General features: G+C 36.0%; 1 protein-coding gene across 1 annotated transcript in view; it reads right to left on the reverse strand.

Moving 5' to 3' along the window:
- The window catches only part of DCC (DCC netrin 1 receptor), a 1,189,680-nt gene that overhangs the window by 170,887 nt on the left and 994,154 nt on the right, over positions 1-24,639 (reverse strand). The window lies entirely within an intron of this gene.

Consider the following 24,639-nt stretch of genomic DNA (forward strand, 5'->3'; position numbering starts at 1 on the left):
ATAAGAAAATTCAAGAACATTTGCTCGGTCAATGTCTTGGCAAAATAAATATTATACATTTCCCAGCCAATCTTGCAGCTATGTTTTTGTGAGAAAACAGAAATGATTTATCCTCGTTTATGACAGAAGGAAAAACCTTTATAAAAATATGTTAAGTGGTTTTATATACTTCATCTCTTTACTCTTTCTAATAACCTCAAGAAACCTGTATTTTTATCTCTAATTTGAAAATGTCAAAATTGATACTTACAGGAACTATTATTTGACAATCGTCTCCCAAATAATAAAAAGAAGGGCCAGATTCTAAGTGAAGTCTTTGATTCTAAGTCTAGTGTTCTTTCTACTCAGCCATAACTTGCAATATTGTTTCTCTTTGGCACTTGATAATGTTGATTTACAGCATTCAATTCCAAGCGCATTTATGCTCCAGTAACTCTATCTAATTAGCTGAATAGACTTATCCAAGTAATTCTATTATTCTGTTATTATAATATTAATGATCTTGAACAATTTATTATGATTTTTGAACCTCTAAAAAGTATCTCATTGATAATGATAATGAAACCTAGTCTGCTCACTGACTTTCTAGGAAACCAGGCAAATCACTGGAGGCCTGAACTTAGATATGAAGCAACTCATTTTTAGAGAAAAAAAATTGTTCTGCTTACAAATTATTGTACAAGTCATTATTATTGAATTCAATATATTTCTTAAATTGAATAAAAAGCATATATACTCTTTCTATATTATGGGAAAATCTGGATGGCTCAGGTGGGGGTCTTGAGTTTAAAAGGAAAAACACACATAGACAAGGAAACATGAAGAGACAATGTGTGTGTAAATGTGTGTGAGAGACAGAGAGAGAGAGAGAAACATAGTTAGAAAAAAGTACTTTCAAACCTATACATTTTTAGTGAAAAAAAAAAATCCCTGAAGAATTTTTCAGGTATTAAATGCCTGTGGAGAAATGACTCAGACTGCAGAAAATTACTGTAGTTTCAGGGGGATTGGCTCCATTTGCTAGATATTTTTCAAAGATGTATTTGACTTCCACAAGTACATCTTGTGGAAGATGCTTAGCCTGATGTTGTGGTTAAGAAATACATTTTTTTAAAACTTTTTATTTTATATTGGAATACAGTTGGTTGACAATGTTGTGTTAGTTTCAGGTGTACATCAAAGTGATTCAGTTATATAGATACATGTATCTATTCTTTTTCAAAATCTTTTCCCATTTAGGTTGTTACATAATATTGAGCAGAGTTCCCTGTGCTATACAGTTAGGTCCCTGTTGGTTATCCACTAAAAAATGTTTCTTTTTTTAATTTATTTTGGCTGCATTGGGTCTCTGTTGCTGTATGTGGACTTTCTCTAGCTGCTGTGAGCAGGGGCTACTCTTCGTTGCTGTGCACGGGCCTCTCATTGCAGTGGCTTCTCTTGTTGTGGATCACAGACTCTAGGCGTGCGGGCTTCAGTAGTTGCAGCACATGGGCTCAGTAGTTGCGGCACACAGGTCCTAGGGTGTGCGGGCTTCAGTAGTTGTGACTTGCGGGCTGTAGAGCACAGGCTTGGTAATTGTGGTGCATGGGCTTAGTTGCTCCATGGCATGTGGGATCCTCCTGGACCAGAGATCAAACTCATATCCCCTGCATTGGCAGGTGGATACTTAACCACTGCACCACCAGGGAAATCCCCAGTTTTAAATATAGCAGTGAGTACATGTCAATCCCAAACTCCCTAACTATCCCTTCCCCCCCACCCTTCCCCCTGGTAAACATAAGTTCATTCTCTAAGTCTGTGGGTCTATTTCTGTTTTATAAATATGTTCATTTGTATCATATTTTTTTGGATTCTGCATATAAGTGATATCATACGATATTTCACTTTCTATGTCTGACTTACTTCACTCAGTTTGACAATCTCCATCCATGTTGCCGCAAATGACATTATTTCATATTTTTAATGGCTGAGTAATATTCCATTGTATATATGGACATTTAGGTTGCTTCCATGCCTTGGCTATTGTAAACAGTACTGCAATGAACACTGGAGTGCATGTATCCTTTTGGACCATGTTTTTCTCTGGATATATGCCCAGGAGTAGGATTGTAGAATCATACAGTAGCTCTATTTTTAGTTTTTCAAGGAATCTCCATACTGTTCCCCATAGTAGCTGTATCAATTTATATTCCCACCAACAGTGTAGGAAGGTTCCCTTCTCTCTACACCCTCTCCAGCATTTATTGTTTGTAGATTTTTTGATGATGGCCATTCTGACAGCTGTGAGGTGATACCTCATTGTAGTTTTGATTTGCATTTCTCTAACGATTAGTGATATTGAGCATTCTTTCATGTGTTTGTTGGCAATCTGTGTATCTTCTTTGGAGAAATGTTTATTTAGGTCTTCTGCCCATTTGTGGATTGGGTTGTTTGTTTTCTTGATACTGAGCTGCATGAGCTGCTTGTATATTTTGAGATGAATCCTCTGTCAGTTGCTTCATTTGCAAATATTTTCTCCCATTCTGAGGGTTGTCTTTTCGTCTTGTTTATGGTTTCCTTTGCTGTGCAAAAGCTTTGATGGTTCATTAGGTCCCATTTGTTTATTTTTGTTTTTATTTCCATTTCTCTAGGAGGTCGGTCAAAAAGGATCTTGCTTTGATTTATGTCATAGAGTGTTCTGCCTATGTGTTCCTCCAAGAGTTAATTTATATTGTCTGGCCTTACATTTAGGTCTTTAATCCATTTTGAGTTTATTTTTGTGTATGGTGTTAGGGAGTGTTCTAATTTCATTCTTTTACATGTAGCTGTCCAGTTTTCCCAGCACCACTTATTGAAGAGGCTGGTTTTTCTCCCTTGTATATTCTTGCCTCCTTTATCAAAGATAAGGTGACCATATGTGTGTGGGTTTATGTCTGGGCTTTCTATCTGTTCCATTGATCTATATTTCTGTTTTTGTGCCAGTACCATACTCTCTTGATTACTGTAGCTTTGTAGTATAGTTTGAAGTCAGGGAGCCTGATTCCTCCAGCTCTCTTTCTCAAGATTCCTTTGGCTATTCAGGGTCTTTTGTGTTTCCATACAAATTGTGAAATGTTTTGTTCTAGTTCTGTGAATAATGCCATTGGTAGTTTGATAGGGACTGTACTGAATCAGTAGATTGCTTTGGGCAGTATAGTCATTTTCACAATGTTGATTCTTCCAATCCAAGAACATGGTATATCTCTCCACCTGTTTGTATCATCTTTAATTTCTTTCATCAGTGTCTTATAGTTTTCTGCATACAGGTCTTTTATCTCCTTAGGTAGGTTTATTCCTAGGTATTTTATTCTTTCTGTTGTAGTGGCAAATGGGAGTGTTTCCTTAATTTCTCTTTCAGATTATTCATCATTAGTGTATAGGAATGCAAGAGATTTCTATGCATTAATTTTGTATCCTGCTACTTTACCAAATTCATTGATTAGCTCTAGTAGTTTTCTGGTAGCGTCTTTAGGATTCTTTATTTATAGTATCATGTCATCTACAAACAGTGACAGCTTTACATCTTATTTTCTGATTTGGATTCCTTTTATTTGTTTTTCTTCTCTGATTGCCATGGCTAGGACTTTCAAAACTGTGCTGAATAAAATTGGTGAGAGTGGACATCCTTGTCTCGTTCCTGATCTTAGAGGGAATACTTCCAGCTTTTCACCATTGAGAATGATGTTGGCTGTGGGTTTGTCATGTATGGCCTTTATTATGTTGAGGTAAGTTCCCTCTCTGCCTACTTTCTAGAGGGCTTTTATCATAAATGGGTGTTGAATTTTGTTGAAAGTTTTTCTGCATCTATTGAGACGATCATATGTTTTTTCTCCTTCAGTTTGTTAAGATGGTTTATCACATTGTTTGATATGCCTATACTGAAGAATCCATGCATTCCTGGGATAAACCCCACTTGATCACAGTGTATGATCCTTTTAATGTGCTGTTGGCATCTGTTTGCTAGTATTTTGTTGAGGATTTTTGCATCTATGTTCATCAGTGATATTGGCCTGTAGTTTTCTTTTTTTGTGACATCTTTGTCTGATTTTGGTATCAGGGTGATGTCTCCATTTAACTTTTTCTAATTGGTGTTAACTCACCTGTAAGTTGGCATCAGTCAGAGCACCTCTCTCTTAGGATTACTGAGAGAATCAAGGGAGACAGTGACTATAAAACACATAGAGCTTGGTACATAGTAAGTGCTTCAGTAAATGGTATTTTTTGTTGTTACGGGCTGTGCAAGCTTTCTACTATTTGTAGTGCCCTACTGTTTGAATATAGTAGTATATTCAGTGAGTTCCCTAGATGTTTATTATATTGCAGTATAAGCAATATTATCTGCTTGTTTTGTTGAACACTATTAGTATAGGTTTTCCCCTTGTTTTCTCCTCAATTTCTAATAATAAAATATACTTCTCATAAAATAAAAGTATATATAATCCTCACATTAAAAATAGTTTCCTATGTTTATAGTAATAGCCTATTCAGAAAAGAGGAAAAATAATCCTAAACCAGATTTTGTTTCCTGAAGATATATAATACTTGTTTCAAAAATAACTTCATCCTCCATCAAACTGGCAGGATCTGTCTTCTCCTGCTGCTCTTGTTCTTGTGAAGGCCAGGAGTGCTTGCTTTGCTCATTTGACAGATTGGGTGAACCAGGACACCTAGTCTAAGTAACTTGACCAACAACAGAAAAATCACTTGCAAGGCATGCTGAGCATTTTGAAACTTCAAATTGCTTCTCCCTGCCATTCAGACAAGTAAAGCAGCAAGAAAGAAAATAGATGCTTTCACCCTGTCATTGTCAAGAGATGGAAGCTCTTAATCTTTCCTATAAAAAATTCTTTACATATATTCCATTGGAAAATATTTGTGTCCACGCTTTTGCTTTCTGTATATCATCAAACATACACCCCACAGTTAAAGTCAAAACAGCAGCCTCTAAAGTTTTACTGCAGGTTCTAATCATAAAAGATGTTGTGGAAATAATACAAGAGAGTTGCGGGAAAAAATAACAATTGAGCACTGAATTTTTACTTATGATCGTGAGATAACATACTAATAAAGGACATTGATGGGAATAGGGTCAGGTATAAAAAGAAAATCATCACCTTTCTTCTCCAATCCTGCAACAACTCCCTAAGTACAGTTTTTTGGGTTTTTTTTTTGCGATATGCGGGCCTCTCACTGTCGTGGCCTTTCCCGTTGCCGGACGCGCAAGCTCAGCGGCCACGGCTCACGGGCCCAGCCGCTACGCGGCATGTGGGATCCTCCCAGACCGGGGCACGAACCCGTATCCCCTGCATCGGCAGGCGGACTCTCAACCACTGCGCCACCAGGGAGGCCCCCTAAGTACAGTTTTGTCCAGTAATTTTATACTACTCCCTGATTTCTGCTCAGAAATTACTAATTGATGCATAAACCTTATGAATTAGATTACCATAAAGATACATCATTTATATTTATTTTTGTGGGTATAATTTCTGAGTCTGCTTTCTTTTTTAAGAAAAATTTTGATTTTTTTTTTGCTGTTAATGTGCTTTGCTCTTAGCCAGAAAAAAAAAAAAAAAAAAAGGCCTCTGTGCAGTATTCATTTTACTTCATCCAAATTTATTCTCTGTCTCTTGCTGAAAAGCAAAGGCCCTGCAACATTAGAGAAAAGGTAGAGAGGGATGAAGGCAAGACTGGTATTCAGTTTCTAATTTGCTTTTGAACATTAACATAAGAGGTGTGGTTGACAGCCAGAACAACACAATTCCTTTGGATAATTGAGGTATAATAATCCCTTTGACTACAAAGATAGAACCATCTTATTCATCCAATTTCACTACCAAGAATCTTCTCACATGGTCATTCCAAATCACTCTAAGAATTTCTTCGGCCAAGAACACTGCTTTTTGTGTTAAGTTCTTTCTTTTCATTTTTTATTATTTTAATATTGGTCATGCTGCTTTAGAAAGTAGATGGCACCTGGTTCAGAAAATTTTTTTTAAAACTTTAGAAGGAGACTGAGGAAAAGCAATTAAGATTGAGATTACCTTTTTTATTGCTTTCCTAGGTCTGTTGCAGCAATTTACAGGCATGGTTTGGAAATACTACGAGTTGGGTTCCAGGCCTCTGCAGTAAAGTGAATATCGCAATAAAGCAAGTCACACGAGGTTTTGGTTTCCCAGTGCACATAAAAGTTATATTTCCACTCTATCAAAGTGTGCAATAGCATTATGTCTATAGAAACAACATACATAACAATTCAAAATACTTTAATGCCATAAAATACTAATCATCCTCTGAGCCGTCAGTGAGCTGCAATCTTTTTGCTGGTGGAGGGCCTTGGTGTTGGTGGCTGCTGACTGATCAGGGTGGTGGATGCTGAAGGCTGGGGCAGCTGCGGCAATTTCTTAGGATAAGACAACAATGGAATTTGCCAAATCAATTGACTCTTCCGTTCATGAACAATTTCTCTGTAGCATGTAATGCTGTTTGATAGCATTTTACCCACAGTAGAACTTATTTCAAAATTGGAGTCAGTTTTCTCAAAACCTGCCGCTGTTTTGTCGACTAAGTTTATGTGATATTCTAAATCTTTTGTTGTCATTTCAACAACCTTCACAGCATCTTCATCAGGAGTAGATGCTATCTCAAGAAACCACTTTCTTTGCTCATCCATAAAGAACAACTCCTCATCTGTTAAAGTTTTATCATGAGGTTGCAGCAATGCAGTCACTACTTCAGGATCCACTTTTGATTCTAGTTATCTTGCTATTTCCACCACGTCTGCAGTTACTTCCTCCACTGAAGTCTTGAACCCCTCAAAGTCATCCATGAGGGTTCGAATCAACTTCTTCCAAAATCCTGTTAGCGTTGATATTTTGACCTCTTCCCATGAATCACAAATGTTCTTAATGGCATCAAGAATGGTGAATCCTGGGACTTCCCTGGTGGTGCAGCAGTTAAGAATCTGCCTGCCAATACAGGGGACATGGGTTCAATCTCTGGTCCAGGAAGATCCCACATACCGCGGAGCAACTAAGCCCATGCGCCACACCTACTGAGCCTGTGCTCTAGAGCCCGTGAGCCACAACTACTGAGCCCATGTGCTACAACTACTGAAGCCTGCATGCCTGGAGCCTGTGCTCCGCAACAAGAGAAGCCATCACAATGAGAAGCCCGTGCACCACAATGAGGAGTAGCCCTTGCTCGATGCAACTAGAGAAAGCCCATGCACAGCAATGAAGACCCAATGCAGGCAAAAATAAATTAAAAAAAAAAAAAAAAAAAGAATGGTGAATCCTTTCAAGAAGGTTTTCAATTCACTTTGCCCAAATCCATCAGAGGAATCACCATCTATGGCAGCTATAGCTTTATGAAATATATTTCTTAAATAATAAGACTTGAAAGTTGAAATTACTCTTTGATCCATGGGATGCAGAATGGATACTGTGTTAGCAGGCATGAAAGCAACATTAATCTCATTGTACATCTCCATCAGAGCTCTTGAGTGACCAGGTGCATTGACAATGAGCAGTAATATTTTGAAAGAAATCCTTTTTTTTTTTTCTGTGAGCAGCAGGTCTCAAAAGTAGCGTTAAAATATTCAGTAAAGCACATTGTACATAGATTTGCTGTCATCCAGGCTTTGTTGTTTCACTTACGTGGCACAAGTAGAATAGATTTAGTATAATTCTTAAGTCTCTAGGATTTTCAGAATGGTAAATAAACACTGGCTTCAACTTCAAGTCACCACTGCATTAGCCCCTAACAAGACAGTCAGCCTGTCCTCAAAGCTTTGAAGCCAGGCATTAACTTCTCCTCTGTAGCTATGAAAATTCTAGATAGCATCTCATTGAAAATCTGTTGTTTAGTGTAAACGCCCTCATTAATGATCTTAGCTGGATCTTCTGGATAACTTGCTGCAGCTTCTCCATCAGCACTTGCTGCTTCACCTTGCACTTTGATGTTACAGAGATGGCTTCTTTCCTTAAACCTCATGAACCAATCTCTGCTAGCCTCTAACTTTTCTTCTGTAGCTTCCCCACCTCTCTCAGCCTTCATAGAATTGAAGATCTCTGAATCAGGCTTTGGCTTAAGGGAATGTTGTAGCTGGTTCACCTTCTATCTAGGCCACTAAAGCTTTCTCCCTATCGGCAATAAGGCTATTTTTCTTCCTTATCTATCATTTGATCACTGGAGAGGCAATTTAAATTTTCTTCAAGAACTTTTCCTTTGCACTCACAACTTGGCTAACTGTTCAGCTCAAGAGGCCTAGCTTTTAGCGTATCTGGACTCTTGACATTGCCTTCCTCACTAAGCTTCATCATTTCTAGCTTTTGATTTAAAATAAGAGACGTGTGACTCTTCCTTTCACTTGAACACTTAGAGGCCACTGGAGGGTTATTAACTGGCCTAATTTCAACGCTGTTGTGTTGTGGGGAACAGGGAGGCCCAAGGAGAGGGAAACAGGGAACAGCCAGTCAGCAGAGCAGTCAGAACACACAAAATATTCATTCATTAAGTTTGCTGTCTTATACGAGCACAGTTTGTGGCCCCCCAAAACAACGACACTAGTAACATCAAAGATCACTGATCACCATAACACATATAATAATCATGAGAAATTCTGAAATGTTGTGAGCGTTACCAAAACCTGACACACAGACACAAAGTGAATAAATCCTGTTGGAAAAATGGCACCGATAGGCCTGCTCGATGCAGGGTTGCCGCAAAACTTCAACTTGTAAAAAGTGCAATGTCTACGAAGCACAAAAAATGAAGCACAATGAAATGAGGTGTGCCTGTATACAAATTTGGTGTCTGAGGTTTAAGAAATCTATTCTCTCACAATTCTGAAGGCTAGACGTCTGAAAACATGGTGTCAGTTGGGCCACACTCCCCCGAGGCTCTAAGGGAGAATCTTTCCTTGTCTTTTGTAGCTCCTGGTGGCTGCCAGCATTCCTCCTGGCTGCATCACTCTAATCTCTGCCACTGTCTTCCATGACCTTCGACTCCTCTCTGTTTTTCCTCTGTGTGTCTTTTATAAGGACAACTCCTTGGATTTACAGCCCATCTAACAATCTGGGAAAATCTTATCTAGAGATTCTTAATTATATCTGCAAAACCCCTTTCCCCAAATTAGTCACATTCACAGGCTCTGGAGATTAGGAGGTGAACACATCTTTTGGGTGACCCCATTCTAACTACTACACCTTAGAAAGTGGCATATGGAAGAAATCAGTAATTTATAAAATGTCACTTCTCTGCTAATTGTTAAGAAGGCTATGTTGACAGACACTTAGGTGCTTGTAGAAAAAAATGATCCCTTGGCTTATAACACTATGACTTCTCAGAAATACTATAGGCTACCAGCACAGATATTTAATTTCTACTAATGAGAGAAATGGCTCACAGATGATGTGTAAGGGGGTGAAAGTCTACCTTACTGTAGGTCTGCTATACTTCGTATTTATATAAATTAACATACAATGGAGCAGTATAGAAATGCAACCCAACTCGCTGTATTTTCTTTTAATGATTTACAACACAATCTGTTATTTCTGAACTACATGGCCATTTTTTTCTATTCTAATGAGACAGTAAAATGCTTAGTTTAGAGAAAAGCCACTCCTATTGAGTGAGTAGAAAATGAGATAACATGATATTTCCAAGTATGGTTGAAATGTTTTTCTAACTGAGACACAGATGTAGAGAACAAACGTATGGACACCAAGGGGGAAAAGCAGCAGGGGGTGGTGGTGGTGGTATGCTGAATTGGGAGATTGGGACTGACATATATACACTAATATGTATAAAATGGATAACTAATAAGAACCTGTTGTATAAAAAAATTAAATTAAAAAAAATTAATTCATGGAAAAAAAAAGTTTTCTAAGATTTGGGCTGTGTATAATCAATGGTCCCTCCCAAATGACTGTGTTAATTAAATAAAATATGTAATTTACATATTGGATATTCTACCTGATTACTTGATTAACTGATATGCTTCAGGGTAGACAGTGCTAGACATAATAAACTGTATTCGACTACTGTCTTTAATTTGCTAATTTGTCTGTACTTGTCTCATGACTAGTATAGGTCTTATTCTCCACATTTGTGCAATGGAATAGTGATCATTAAAACATACACCCACACCGCCCCCACCTACACATGGAGAACACCTGAAAAACAGAAATGTGCTGAGATATACCATCTAATGAAATGATTTGCCACATTTTAAAGGTGAATTTTTAAAAATTCTTGACTAATAAATTTTATCTGAATCTTATCTGTCCCACACACATCTCTCTCCCCTACCACCACTCTCAGAACAATTAAATGCCCAGGCACAGCCCAAAGAAAGAGCAAGCTTTATATCATCACCAGCCACTTGGATACAGGGAGGAAGACAGGATACAAAGTCTAGATGTCAGGATGGGTCAGGAGTCACTCAAATATGTATTGAGTCAGGACTCTTCAAAGTAATTAAGGGTATCAGAAGTTAGGCTCTGACTGTCTTTATCAGAATATCAGGAGCTTCACCTTGAGAAATTCTAGATATTGAACAAAGTATTTAAAGAGAACAAGCAAGGTGTAGGGCATGACTGCCCAGTGCTGGCTAGAATTAATTAAATAATAACGGTTAATCGCTTTTCTTTTTCACGGCTCAGTTTTTAGAAAAGATGTGACAGGGAGGAAAAGAACACTTAGCAATAATTATGTTACACAGATAGTGAAATAGTGACTGTCTCCCATGACTAAATTGCATAATAAAAAGGCCAAGTCCAGGATTCAAAGACCACCACAATGTAGTTTCAGCTACTTTTTTTTTTTTTTTTTTTTTTTTTCTTGCGTTATGCGGGCCTCTCACTGTTGTGGCCTCTCCCATTTGCGGAGCACAGGCTCCGGACGCGCAGGCCCAGCGGCCATGGCTCACGGGCCCAGCCGCTCCGCGGCACGTGGGATCCTCCCGAAACGGGGCACGAACCCGCGTCTCCTGCATCGGCAGGCGGACTCTCAAGCACTGCGCCACCAGGGAAGCCCTCAGCTACTTTTTTAACCCTGTATCTCAGTTCTCCCGGGACTTTTCTGAATACAGAATATTATTTTCTCATAATAATGGACATGTGACAATGAAAAGAAAGGCCTGATGGTGGGTAAGGCGTGTTGATGAGATAAATGATTTGCACACAAGTTCTCAGCACCTGAGATTCATTTAGTACCTCAACAAAATGACCACTAAATATACAGCATAAACCCTTAGAAATATTTGGGAATAGGTGAATCCAAGAATGTTAAGAGTTTCAATTTTATTCCACTTCAAATTTACACTCAAGTTATCTCTATTCATTACTCCTGCTACTGCCTTAGAAGAACTTGCATTCATGGTTAAATTGCCCTATTCACTAGAACTTACACCTCCCTTGCTCTCCCTTGACTTTGAGTCTTGTACTTACTGTATCTTGTCTCCTCCCAGGAGAATGAATCCTATCTATATTTATATCAAAATTCTCAAACAAAAATTTCTACCAAAATTCTTTTAACAACCTCATGTCTAAGTAACTTTCCAATCTACCAATGCAATTACTGTTCTTGGAGAAACCTTTGACCTCATTTATTCTTTTCAAGAAATATTTTTATATTTATCAAATAAGATTATGGGAGCCTAGAATATGTCAGAGAACGTGCCTTATATTTCTTTTTTTTTTTTGAGGTATGTGGGCCTCTCACTGTTGTGGCCCCTCCCACTGCGGAGCACACGCTCCGGACGCGCAGGCTCAATGGCCATGGCTCACGGGCCTAGCCGCTCCGCGGCACGTGGGATCTTCCCGGACCGGGGCACGAACCCGTGTCCCCTGCATCGGCAGGCGGACTCCCAACCACCGTGCCACCAGGGAAGCCCATGCCTTATATTTCATATTATCTTCCACTATTTTCAACATGGTGTCTCATGCTTAACAGTCACCCAATAATTATACATAGTAACTTTGGCAAGAAATGATAAACAATTTAGTCTTTTAACACACCATCTACCATAAGAACTTTTTTTTAAAATTTAGCTTGCACTACCGAAAGGTCATCCATTTAATATTTTGACTAATATTAACTAAATGACAAGAACAATTGAAAATACAACTATAACTCAGATAATAATTCATTATGTTATATTGAATTCATCTACTAAATGAATCTGTAAAGTAAAGCATCGAAACCTACTAAAGTGAATGTCAAAGAGATTATGAAGTACTAAGAAAACAAGAAGATACATTGTTCTTTGGATTCATTAGAGTTCATATTCCATCCACAAAATTTAGAGTATAGATACTAGGCAAATAGCATTGACAGGGAGAAATAATTCACAGCAAAGATAAGAGGTATATACAATCAAATCTGAGATAAACAATAGACATTCACATGTCCTAGAAACTCCTACTTAGAGCCCACTCATTACAACAGTCAGAATAAAACTGTATTATAAAATTGCTGATATTAACTTGAGAATAAACATGAATTCCCTGTGTAAATAACAAAATTACAAAATAATAACAAGGTAAGTTGACTTTCTCCTAGAATGGCTTATACAGCATACAATATATAAATTTTCAATGATCTGTTCTGACCCTCCAGTCTGAAACACAGCTGGAGTTTATGTTTCCTATTGCTTCTTTGTACATAAGACAGTTGTGGATAAAGAAGGGGTAAATCTACCTTTCCTTTGTTTTTCTTTACCATTAAATGACTTATTTCAATGGGATTTTGTGATCGGGCTTTTCAAACTTCACGTCAAAAATCATTCTCCATAATTCTTACACTTTGCTTCAAAAAACACAAAGCAGAATTTTGTGAACCAACACCTATAATGTAATTCATTTCAAAATAATTAAATGTTTTCTCCATGGTGCTTATTCATTTTTTACTCGTGTATGTCAACTATTCTAAAGGTGGCTAAAGTGCATTGATTTTTCTGATTTAAAATGTGTGAATGTCATAAACTCAAAGCTTCTATATTCCGTGCATCAAGGGATTATTTTTGATTGGGGGGGTGATGCTGAGGTTAACATTATAATTTACATTGTATTCACTGAACTCAGAGTGCACTCTGGGAGTCATAAACATTAATTTCTCCACAGGCTAAGACCTATTTCTAAGAGCACTCAAGTTTAATTTATTCTCCAAAGATATAATATGAAGGTTAGGAATCATTTTTAATGCGATTTGTGAAAGACATAAGGAAACAGATACAATGCAGTTTGGCATCCTTGGTACTCTTGAAAAGATGAAAATTTTGGCATACTGAAATAATAAAATAATTGTTTAATTGTTTACTAAAGGACTTCCAATTCTGATCAAGATGGATTAATAGAGACTAGATTTCCCCTTTTGCCTGGATCAACTTAAAAAAAAAACAGATAAAATAAATGAGACAACAGTTTTCATATTTTGGATATCAGGAAGATCAGGTCAGTGCTCTCTGCTAGAAGAGACACAAAGTGAGCCCACTGATTAGCCCAGCTTACTGCCTGGAGAAAGTTTCAAGGCTGCAGAAGAGAAGGGGAAACTCAAAGGAAGCCCAGTGGTCTCCCTGCACTGAAGACATAGATTTGGAAGTCTGAGATGACCAAAGCAACTGGAGTTTGTGGGGAAGAGTACCAGAGAAGAGAGAAATTCACAGAAGGAGAATTCTGGACATCTACGGAGGGTCTCTCTTAAATCTCCATCTGAATACTTAGTGCATGCATATGAGGAAATTTCCCAAGCCTGGGGAGAGAACCACCCAATAGTAGAAAAGAAAAAAAAAAAATCTTTGGTGCTCACCCAGGGCTAAGAAAAACTGGATTTCCACAAGCCAGATGGACAATCACATAATTCAGAGGATTTTGAGTAGAGTATTCATAAGGTATCACCTCAGTAAATTGGCCCTTTGCTATTATGTGGTACTAGTGTTCTTGTACCTTGTAATAGTTTAAAAGCAGGCCTAAAAAGAATCAAAGTTGTTTCAAGTAACTTAATTGCATCCTAGAACAAAACTTAAGAATTTTTTTTTTTTTGCGGTACGCGGGCCTCTCACTGTCGTGGCCTCTCCCGTTGCGGAGCACAGGCTCCGGACGCGCAGGCTCAGCGGCCATGGCTCACGGGCCCAGCCGCTCCGCGGCATGTGGGATCTTCCCAGACCGGGGCATGAACCCACATCCCCTGCATTGGCAGGCGGACTCTCAACCACTGCGCCACCAGGGAAGCCCAAGAATATTTTAAAAAATATAAAAATCTCCAGCTTCCCACAAGATAAATGCAATGTGCAAAAAGCACACAAAAATTACCAAACATGCAGAAACGGAAAATACATTCCATATTGAGGAGGAAAATTAGTGAATAGAAACAGACTGAAGTAGTAGATGAAAACATGATTAAAGAGTTATTATACCTATAGTCTCTATGTTGAAGAAGGTAGAGGAAAGACAGCACATTAACTGAAATATGGAATATTTAAAATACTCAAACCATCCTCTAGAGATGAACACTGCCATGAGTAATAAGAATATACTGGATGGGATAAGATTAAGAGCAGATCAGCCATTTCAGGAAAACAACATAGTGGCTTTCAGGATATAGTTATAGAAACTATCCAAAATGAAACATACAGGGTAAAAAGAATGAAAAAAAAAATGAACAAAGAATCAATGAGCTGTGATACAAGCTAAAACACCATAACATATGTGTAATTGGAATCACCAATTGAGACTGGGAGAAAAAAATAAACTATTTGAAGAAATAGTGGTCAAAATATTTTTCAAATTCAATGAACCCGATAAACCCACTGATGCAAGAATCTCAACAGACTCCAAGCAGAAGAAAGATAAATAAAACTACACAAAGACATAATATTAAAACTGTGTAAAATTGGTGGCAAAGAAAAAGATCTTCAAAGCAGCCATAAAAAAGACATATCATGTACAGAGGTACAAAGGTATGAATGACTGCAGTAGTCTTATTAGAAACAAGGCAATGCAGGAAATAGTGAAGTAACATCATTAAAAATGCTGAAAGAAAAACATTGTTTACCTAGAATTCCATTTCCAGTGCAAATGTATTTAAAAAGCAAGGGCAAACTGAAAACTTTTTTAGATGTACAAAAATAAAAAATATAATCACCAGCATAATTCCATTATGAGAAATATTATGGAAGTGCTTCAGGAAGAAAAATACCAGTTGAAAATCCGGATTAACACAATTAAGATATAAAATACATCTTTTTCTTATTTTTTTAACCACCAAGGGATACCTCACTGTTTAAAGAAAACGTAATAGCAATGTACTGTGAAGTGGTATAATATTTCTATAAGGTCAATAGAGATAAGTTAAAGATCCATACTATAAATTCTAAAGCAATCACTAAAAAAGTGAAATAGCTAAAGCTAATGAGTCCATAAAGGATATATGATAAATGATTAAAAATACTTAATTCCCAAAAATGGCAAGAAAAAGAAGACAAAAGACAACAAATGCAACAAATAAAACACAAATAGCAAAATAGTAGACATAAACTCAACCATATCAATATGGTTAAATGTAAATGGCCCAAACACCTCAATTAAATGTCAGAGATTGTCAAACTGGATAAGCAAACCAACAAAACAAGACCCAGCTATTGGGTTGGCCAAAAAGTTCATTTGGACTTTTCTGTAAGATGTTATGGAAAACCCCAAACGAACTTTTTGGCCAACCCAATATGTTGCTGCCAACAAGAAACCCACTTTGAAGACACAAACAGTTTGACAGTAAAATAGTAATGGAAAAATATATACCTTGCTAACACACAAACAAAAAACAGGCTGGAGTTGTTATATTAATAGACACAAAGTATATTTCAGAGCAAAGAATATTACCACTGATAAAGAGGTATAGCTCATAAATGATAAGTGGTTAATTTATCAAAAGTATATAACAATCCTAAGTAACTGTGTGCCTGATAACAGAGCTTCAAATTACATGGGGCAGAAAATGACTTAACTAAAGGAAGAAATACTAATCCACAAGTATAAATGCTTAATCATACCATATATCCAGACATCTGTTTCTCTATCTTTTCTCCCCAAGTCAGCCCTGAATCTGGCTCACAAGGTAACAACTCTCAGACCTCTATGATTAAACTCTGGGACTCATACCTGAATCTGTAACTTGAGTTGGATCAGAAATTTTAGGACTGTGTCCTATCTCACTAGATCATATTATTCTGCTGTTGAATTGAAGAGATTTGACTTTGCCAGAGTACCTTGTTTTTCCCTATAGGAACTGGAACTTCCCTGAAGTAATGTCTCCTAGTGCAAGTCCTGATCAGGCTCAAAACTGATGCCAGTCTCCTTTCTCCAAGCTAAAGCAATCGATTTTTGCTGTTTATGACAATATTTATCTGAGTGTGTTAACGTAACTCAACTTCATAAAAAAATTATCTTAAACTTTTCCTGTTTACTTTAGTTCTTTTGCTGTTTTTCCTCATTTAAAAAATTGGGATGATATTTGACACTAAAATAATGGAGGAGATGAAGGAATAGACTGGTACTTGTAAAGTCCTTGGAAGAAATGCAGAGTAGTTGTCTGTAAACACTAGATGACATTATATACAATATATATAATATGTAATTTTATATATATATACAATTTTTACTCCATTGAGAAGATATTTCCTTCTCTTATTCCATAATACTATTCATCTATTGTAATAGATTTGAAATAGTCTTAGAAAACGCACTGGGTATAAGACAATGTATCTGCTTTGGATTTCAGGGAGTAAAAAGTGAGAAAAGAGTTACAAATAGAATGGTACATATTATTAATGAATCACCCTGATGCTGGCCTTAAACACTGCTGAAGAATGCTGTAGGTTAAGAAGATGCTAACCTCAAAAAAAAATAAATCATAAAAAAATCAAATCCATTCTTCCTGATACATTCAGAGTAATGATCTCATAAAATAACCTTTTCTCTTCTGTCCTCACCCCTCTATGGGCAACCAGTGCTCATGCTGAATGAATCAAACTCTCCCACTCAGGATCTTCTAATCAGCATTCTATTATAGCTGAAACCAGGAGTTCACATTTTTGTCTTTCACACTGAATTGAATGTCCCTGTGCCGTTTACATTTTTGTTTCATATTAATTTTAGTAAATGAGTATGTTTTATAAAATTTCATGCATTTGATGAGTTATCTGAGTTTAAAATCCTGGAATCTTCAACTATTTAAAAAATTGTGTATGATATAATAGTCTACTTTTAGGTATAGAACACTATAACTTTCAAGGTTATAAAAACACACAATTCAAAGCCTATGGAACTACATTATTTATATTATATTTAATTCAAAGCCTATGGAACTACTGATGTACAAAACTATAATAAGAACAATGCCTTATTTATGTGTGCATAAAAGTTTTTAACTTTTAAAAACTTGCAAATGGCTATACTTTTATTACCTCAATTGAATCTCATAAAAATCTTGTAAGGTAGCATACTTTACTATATACAGATGAGAAAACTGAGGTTTAGAGGGTCCCACAGTATGAGAATAAAAAGGTTACTGTGCCACATATAACCAATAATTCATTGTTAGAGATCGAATTTAAACCTTCATTTGATATCACTGGATTATAAACAAATTTAATCACAAATGGAACCCATTTTCTTAATTAAAAAAAAATTACTAAACAGCCCCAAGCAAAATATTTCCAGTTAGTTTTATAAAAAAGTATTTTTGATAATATTTAGACAATGAATTTACCTAAAAAAACCTAAATCTTTTAAGTAAGGCAAAACTTTAATATTTTTGCAATGATCATGATGCAAAATTTAGTATTTATATCTCTTATGAAGACCAACTTCTCTACCTGTGTTAACTCTTTTCAATGTCTGTTAACTCTTTATACCACATAATAGGGAATAAAAGGTACTCTTATTCTGCATTTCCACTGAAATACTATAAGGCTGGAGTTTGCATCTGAATCCATATTCAGAATTATATTCAATTCCATCTTTATTTACTTTTTAGCATTCTTAGTGCCAAATATAATTCAGATGATAAATACACTTCCTAGAAACTGAGTTTATTTTTATCAAGAGTGTTCACCATAGCACCTGTCCAAAAATATTTAAAAAGGGACTATGAGTTTCCAGTTCTGCTATGACGGTATGAGCACCCTTTGGCTCAACCATCCCACTGCTAACAACTATAAACTCTAAACAAAATACCAAAAAAAAAAAAGAGAGGGAAAAACCTAAAAACCCAAACAACATAATATCTGAGGGTGATATAAAAGTAAGCAGACTGTAAAATTAAGTAAGAACTTCGACAAGTCATGAAAGAGAAAACAGGCAAATAAAACAAAAACAAAAATAAAAGAGAACAAACAGAAAAGACAAATAAAATGATCGACCTAAATTCAACCATTCATATAATTACATTAAATTTTAATGGTCTAAAAACTCCTGTTAAAAGGCAGAAATTTTCAGAGTTCATAAAATACCAACACCCACCTATATACTACTTACAAGAGAAAGACAAATGTTAAATACAAGACACAGATTGAAAGTAATGGATTGAAAAAGATATACCATGTGAACTGTAAGTAAAGGAAGGCTAGAGTTGCTATATTAATAACAGATAAAATCATCTTGAAGACAAAGCATGTTATCAGAAATAAAGAGAGACATTTATAATGCTAAATGAGGTGATTTACCAAGAAGACATAACAATTATAAATCTATATTGGCTTAATAATAGACTCTCAAAATAAATGAAGCAAAAAATTTGACAGAATTAAAGGGAGACATAGATGATTCTATGTTTATAAAAGGTGATTTTGATACTCAATCTTAGCAATTCACAAACTATTGATCAAAAATTTTAGTAAAGGCATGGATGATCTGAAAAACACTATCAAAGACTTGATCTAACTGACATTTACAGAGCTCTGTATCTAATGACTGCAGAATATTCATGATTTTCAAGTTCACATAGCACATTCAACAAAATTAACAGTATGTTGGTCCCTAAAACAAATCTCAAACATTTAAAAATAGTAAATCGGTGCAGATGGAGAACAGTATGGAGGTTCCTTAAAAACACTAAAAATAGAATTACCATGTGATCCTGCAATCCCACTCCTGGGCATATATCCAGAAAAGACAAAAACTCTAATTTGGAAAGACACATGCACCGCAATGTTCATAGCAGCTCTTTTTACAATAGCCAAGACATGGAAGCAACCTAAGTGCCCACTGACAGATGAATGGATAAAGAAGAGGTGGTATATGTACACAATGGAATATTACTCAGCCATAAACAAGAATGAAATAATGCCATGTGCAGCAACATGGATGGAGCTAGCGATTAACATATAACTGAAGTAAGTTAGACAAATATCATAACACTTATATGTGAAATCTAAAAAATGATACAAATGAACTTATTTACAAAGCAGAAATAGACTCACAGACATAGAAAACAAATTTACGCTTACCAAAGGAAATAGCAGGGTGGGGGGAGATAAATTATGAGTTTGGGATTAACATATACACATTACTATATATAAAGTAAATAAACAACAAGGTCCTACTGTATAGCACAGGGATATTCAATATCTAGTAATAACCTATAATGGAAAAGAATCTGAAAAAGAATCTCTCTCTCTCTCTCTCTCTCTCTCTCTCTCTCTCTATATATATATATATATATATATATATATATGGATAACTGAATCACTTTGCTCTACACCTGAAACTAACACATTTTAAATTGCCTATACTTCAATAAAAAGTGGTTAAAAAATAAAAAATTTTAAATGTAAAAAATAGTGATATCAGAGTATATTTTCTATCATGATAAAAATATTAAAAATCAATAATAATAAGATAACTAGGCAAACCCAAAATTGTAAAATTAAGCAACACAATAAGTCATAGGGCAAAAAGAAATCAAGGAAAAATGAGAAAATATTTTAAACTAAATGATAATGAATATCCAACATATAAAAATTTGTGGAGGGCTTCCCTGGCGGCGCAGTGGTTGAGAGTCTGCCTGCCGATGCAGGGGACATGGGTTCGTACCCCGGTCTTGGAGGATCCCACATGCCACGGAGCGGCTGGGCCCGTGAGCCATGGCCGCTGAGCCTGCGCATCCAGAGCCTGTGCTCCGCAAAGGGAGAGGCCACAACAGTGAGAGGTCCGCGTACCACAAAAAAAAAAAAAAAATTTTGTGGAATGCAAGGAAAGTGGTGCTTTAGGGAAACACCGATAGCTTAAAATGCCTACATTATGAGGTTCTACCTTAAGAAATTACAAATAGAAGTGCAAATTATGACTTAAGTATAAGAAAGAAAATAGTTAAGAGCAAATATGAAAGAAAAAAAGACAGATAGTAGAAACAATCATTAACGTTAAAAGCTCTTTCTTTGACAAGATCAACAAAATTGATAAACCCCTACCTAGACTGATTACAAAAAAGAGAACATAAATCATTAATATCAGAAATGTAAAAGCAGTTATCACCACAGATAACCACAAACAATAAGAGAATATCATGAACGAACAACTCTATGCCAACAAATGTGACAAAATAAAATAGACAGATTTCATGAAAAAATTAACTTGCCAAAATCAATACAAGAAAAAATTAAAAATATTAAAATACCTGTATATGTTAAAGAAATTTAATTCATTTCAAAAGCCTTCCTGAATGGAAATCTCAGACACAGATGGTTTTGTTAGTGAATTCTATCGAATACTCAAGAAGTAAAAAATATCAATTTTACACAAACTTTTTCAGTTATAGAAAAAGCAAATTGTTCAAATAATTTTATGAGGCTGGTACAAGCTTAGTTTTAAAAAAGAACTGGAAAAAGTCGCTAAACGAATAGAAATTCATCGACAAATGTACCTATGAATATAGGGGAAAAAATCCTTAATAACTATTAACCAATTAAATCCTGAAATATAAGAATGGGTATTTACCCTTCAAAAATCAATCAATATAATTAATGATATTAAAAAAAATGAAAGGAGGGAAAATATATGACCATTTCATGAGATAGAAAATTATTCCACAAAAATTCAACAAATAAGCATGATAACATTTCCATAAAACTAGAAATAGTAGAAAACTACCTCAATGTGATAACAGACACCTATGAAGAACCTACAACTAACTAAAGTCCTTGCTGGGCTGTACCCTGCAGGCCTACAAGCCCTGCATCTGCATAGCGTCAAGACTGAAGAAAGAGCCCAGAGTCAGCAACAGAGACAACCAATGAACAAGGGAACTTACACTTCTGAAGCAAGGTACTGGAGTGACAGCCACCCATGTTCGGGCAGATGGCAGGCAGGACATGGCGGCAGCCTTCGCTTCCGGGAGTGAAGTGGAGATTACCAGTTATAGGGGAATTGACCTCAGGTGAGCTCATTAGCTACCAGGGAAACCAGTAGAGGGGCACGCCTCTCACGGCCCCTTTGATAAGAACAATCATCAGCTGGGGCCTGGGGCAAGTGCATAGGAAGGTCAGTCTTGGGTTTAAGGTTTAGGTGAAACAGGCACTGGTGGGGCTGGGGATGGACAGAGAGCAAGAGAACAGCCATCTTGAGTGGCCTGACCATACAGTCCTATTTTATGTTTCCCCTAAGATTAGGAACAAAGTAAAGATGTCTGCTTTCACTATTTCTATTCAACATTTTACTGAAGATCTTCATCTTTGCAAGAAAGAAAGAGAAAGAAATAAAAGGCAGGAAGATCAGAAAATAAGTATAAAACTTCCCATTTTCATATGATATGCTCATTTAAATGGAAAATCTCAGAGCATCTATAAAAATACTAGTAGAACAAATAGTTGAATTTAACAGGTCTTAGGATACCAAGGTTAATGTTAAAAAATCAGTTTGTTTGCAGCAAACAGCTGGAAAATAACTTTAAAGAATAATTCATATATATATGTTCTAGGACTTAATCTAACAAAAATATTCAAAAACTCAAGACCTTTACATTGAAAACTATAAAATATTGCTGAGAGAAATTAAACAAGAAATTCAAAAATACACAGTATATTGTTTGAGAGTTAACTCAATAAAGCTCTTTTCAAAACTCAACAAATTGTACACTTTATGCACAGTTCATTATCTATAAAAATACCTCCACAAAGATAAAAAGATAAAGTGATTGATGGATAAATTGATCAATAGACTGGCAGACAGTAAATATTAAGTTTTTTTAAAAAGGGACCTGATTTCAAATTAATTTTGCTAAACATTGCTAGAATTCAGATATTGTGGATCTATACCATGTGTATACACCAAACTTGGCATTAGGACTTTTGAATAAAAAGGAGGAAGATTTCAAAAGATTAATTATAAACATCTAATAGTACAAACATTGGTTAATGAAACTCTATGCCTGCACTAGGTAAGCTTTGTTTTGTTTTGTTTTAAATCAGGCAATATTTGATACTGTTCAAAATGGTGGTGTATTTCTACTCCTGATGCAGGTCACAGTACCTGGTGTCTAAATAGTGAGTTACTATGCTGAAAAACAAAATGCTATTTGGAACTTCTCATCTCTCACCAAAGAAAAGAGGAGGTTTATTGGTCAGTTACAAACCACGTAGCTTTTTATAGTCTAAAATACAATCATGATACTTGAAGTTATAGCTGACCCTATGCTTAAAAGTATTACAACTTTCCTTAATTCATTTTTAATTCTATAACGGTCATACTGTTCTTAAATTATATCATTCCCTTTTGTCTATTATATATAAAACGTCTAGATTAATAGCTTTAAAATTGTACTTGAAATACCTTTTCAAAAAGATACTATAAAAACTGATACACCTATTTTAATGTTCAGTAGAACAAATGAAATATTGATGTTTTCTTTGTAGAGTTCAAATGTGAACTTGATTGAATCCTTTATCTTTATAAAAATTAGAACTTAAGATATGTTTAACATACATTTGGCCAATCAGTGTAAATTCATGTTGAAAAAATACCGGTTTATTTGCGTAACCATGAGGATACTGGAACAATAATAAAACACTATTTTTTTTTTTGCGGTACGCAGGCCTCTCACTGTTGTGGCCTCTCCCGTTGCGGAGCACAGGCTCCAGACGCACAGGCTCAGTGGCCATGGCTCATGGGCCCAGCCGCTCCGCGCCATGTGGGATCTTCCCGGACTGGGGCACGAACCCGTGTCCCCTGCATCGGCAGGCAGACTCTCAACCACTGCACCACCAGGGAAGCCCAATAAAACACTATTTTATATTTTATGTTAAGACATGGTACTATGTTAAAAGAGTTTCAGTAGAATTTAAATACTTATGTACATATACATGTGTGGATTTAGTGGGAGAGTGGGTGGGGGTCTTTCCAGATAAAGTGCATACTCATGATTATCTATCATTGAGACAGGGTCTTAGCTCATTTTACCTTTATCAGCGTTCCCAGCTCTTTAAAACGTACCTTCTTATGGGAAATTTATTTTTTAAGCATTTGGAAAGATTTTCCACGGTATTAATCTCCCAAGTGCCTCAACTTTACTAGACTTGGAAACTCATGGTAGAGTGTCTTTGTAATAAAGAGCATCATTATCAAAAGCACATGGTGAAACAATGCAGTTTTCCTTCATGACTTCATTCTGAGTTTGCATAACAACCTCATTGCCGGAGAGCCTGTGTACTGCCATGGGAATCTCTCTCTTTGGTGTGTGGCATCAAGATGAACTGTCAGAGATGGTGTAGTATACTGAATAATGGATAAATGAGAGTCCCCTGACATAAGTTTGATAGCCATAAAATATGAATTTTGTGATTGCCTCTGCATTCAAACTCAGGGACTGACTGAGAGAATATTATTTCCAAATGCCAAGCTAACTAAAATTGTGGAGATTTGCAGAAGGTGCTTCTCTTATTAGTGTTTGAAGAAATTATAGAGAGAACGGGTCAATGCAATTTTCCTCTTGCAGTGACAAAAGCTTTTCTTGCTACTGCATTTTAGCTATTCAAATTCAAATCAGGCTTTTCATCACAAATGCTCAGTTTCTGAGAGACACTGCAAATAAGCAGCAATTCAATCAGGTTGCCTTTTCACTGAGAAGGTCACTGTATTGCATTGCAAATAATATCGTGTTAAATCAACAGGTAGAATCAACTTGCTTTTTGCATTATGACAATTGTTTAACTTATTGGCACCCGATATATGACATATATTCATTTCCCTCTGCTAATGATATAATCTCTTATTGCACTATGGAAAATCCAATGTAAAATGAATATGAAAATTTTGCACATGTTAACCCTCTCTGAATAAACAAAGTTTCAATGAATTCAGAAACATCACAATAGAAGTATTGTGTTCAGTAAAAGGAGGTTAAATACTGTAAGAGGAGTTGGATTGGGAGGGATCAGGAATATATGTAGAGAGGAGTTTGATTGCTCCAAGTTTCTGTCTTGGTTGAAAATTCCTTTTTTAAAATCTTGTTGTTCTACAGTCATAATGAGATATCCATCAAGCTTTATCTATAAATACTAAGGGGGGAAGAAAGGTAATGTGACTAGATAATTCAAGGTTAAAGAAAAATTGACAGAATATCTTTCTAGGG

The sequence above is a fragment of the Lipotes vexillifer genome, unplaced genomic scaffold, assembly GCF_000442215.2.
Source record: "Lipotes vexillifer unplaced genomic scaffold, Lipotes_vexillifer_v1.1 scaffold195, whole genome shotgun sequence".
In the NCBI taxonomy this organism is placed as follows: Eukaryota; Metazoa; Chordata; class Mammalia; order Artiodactyla; family Lipotidae; genus Lipotes; species Lipotes vexillifer.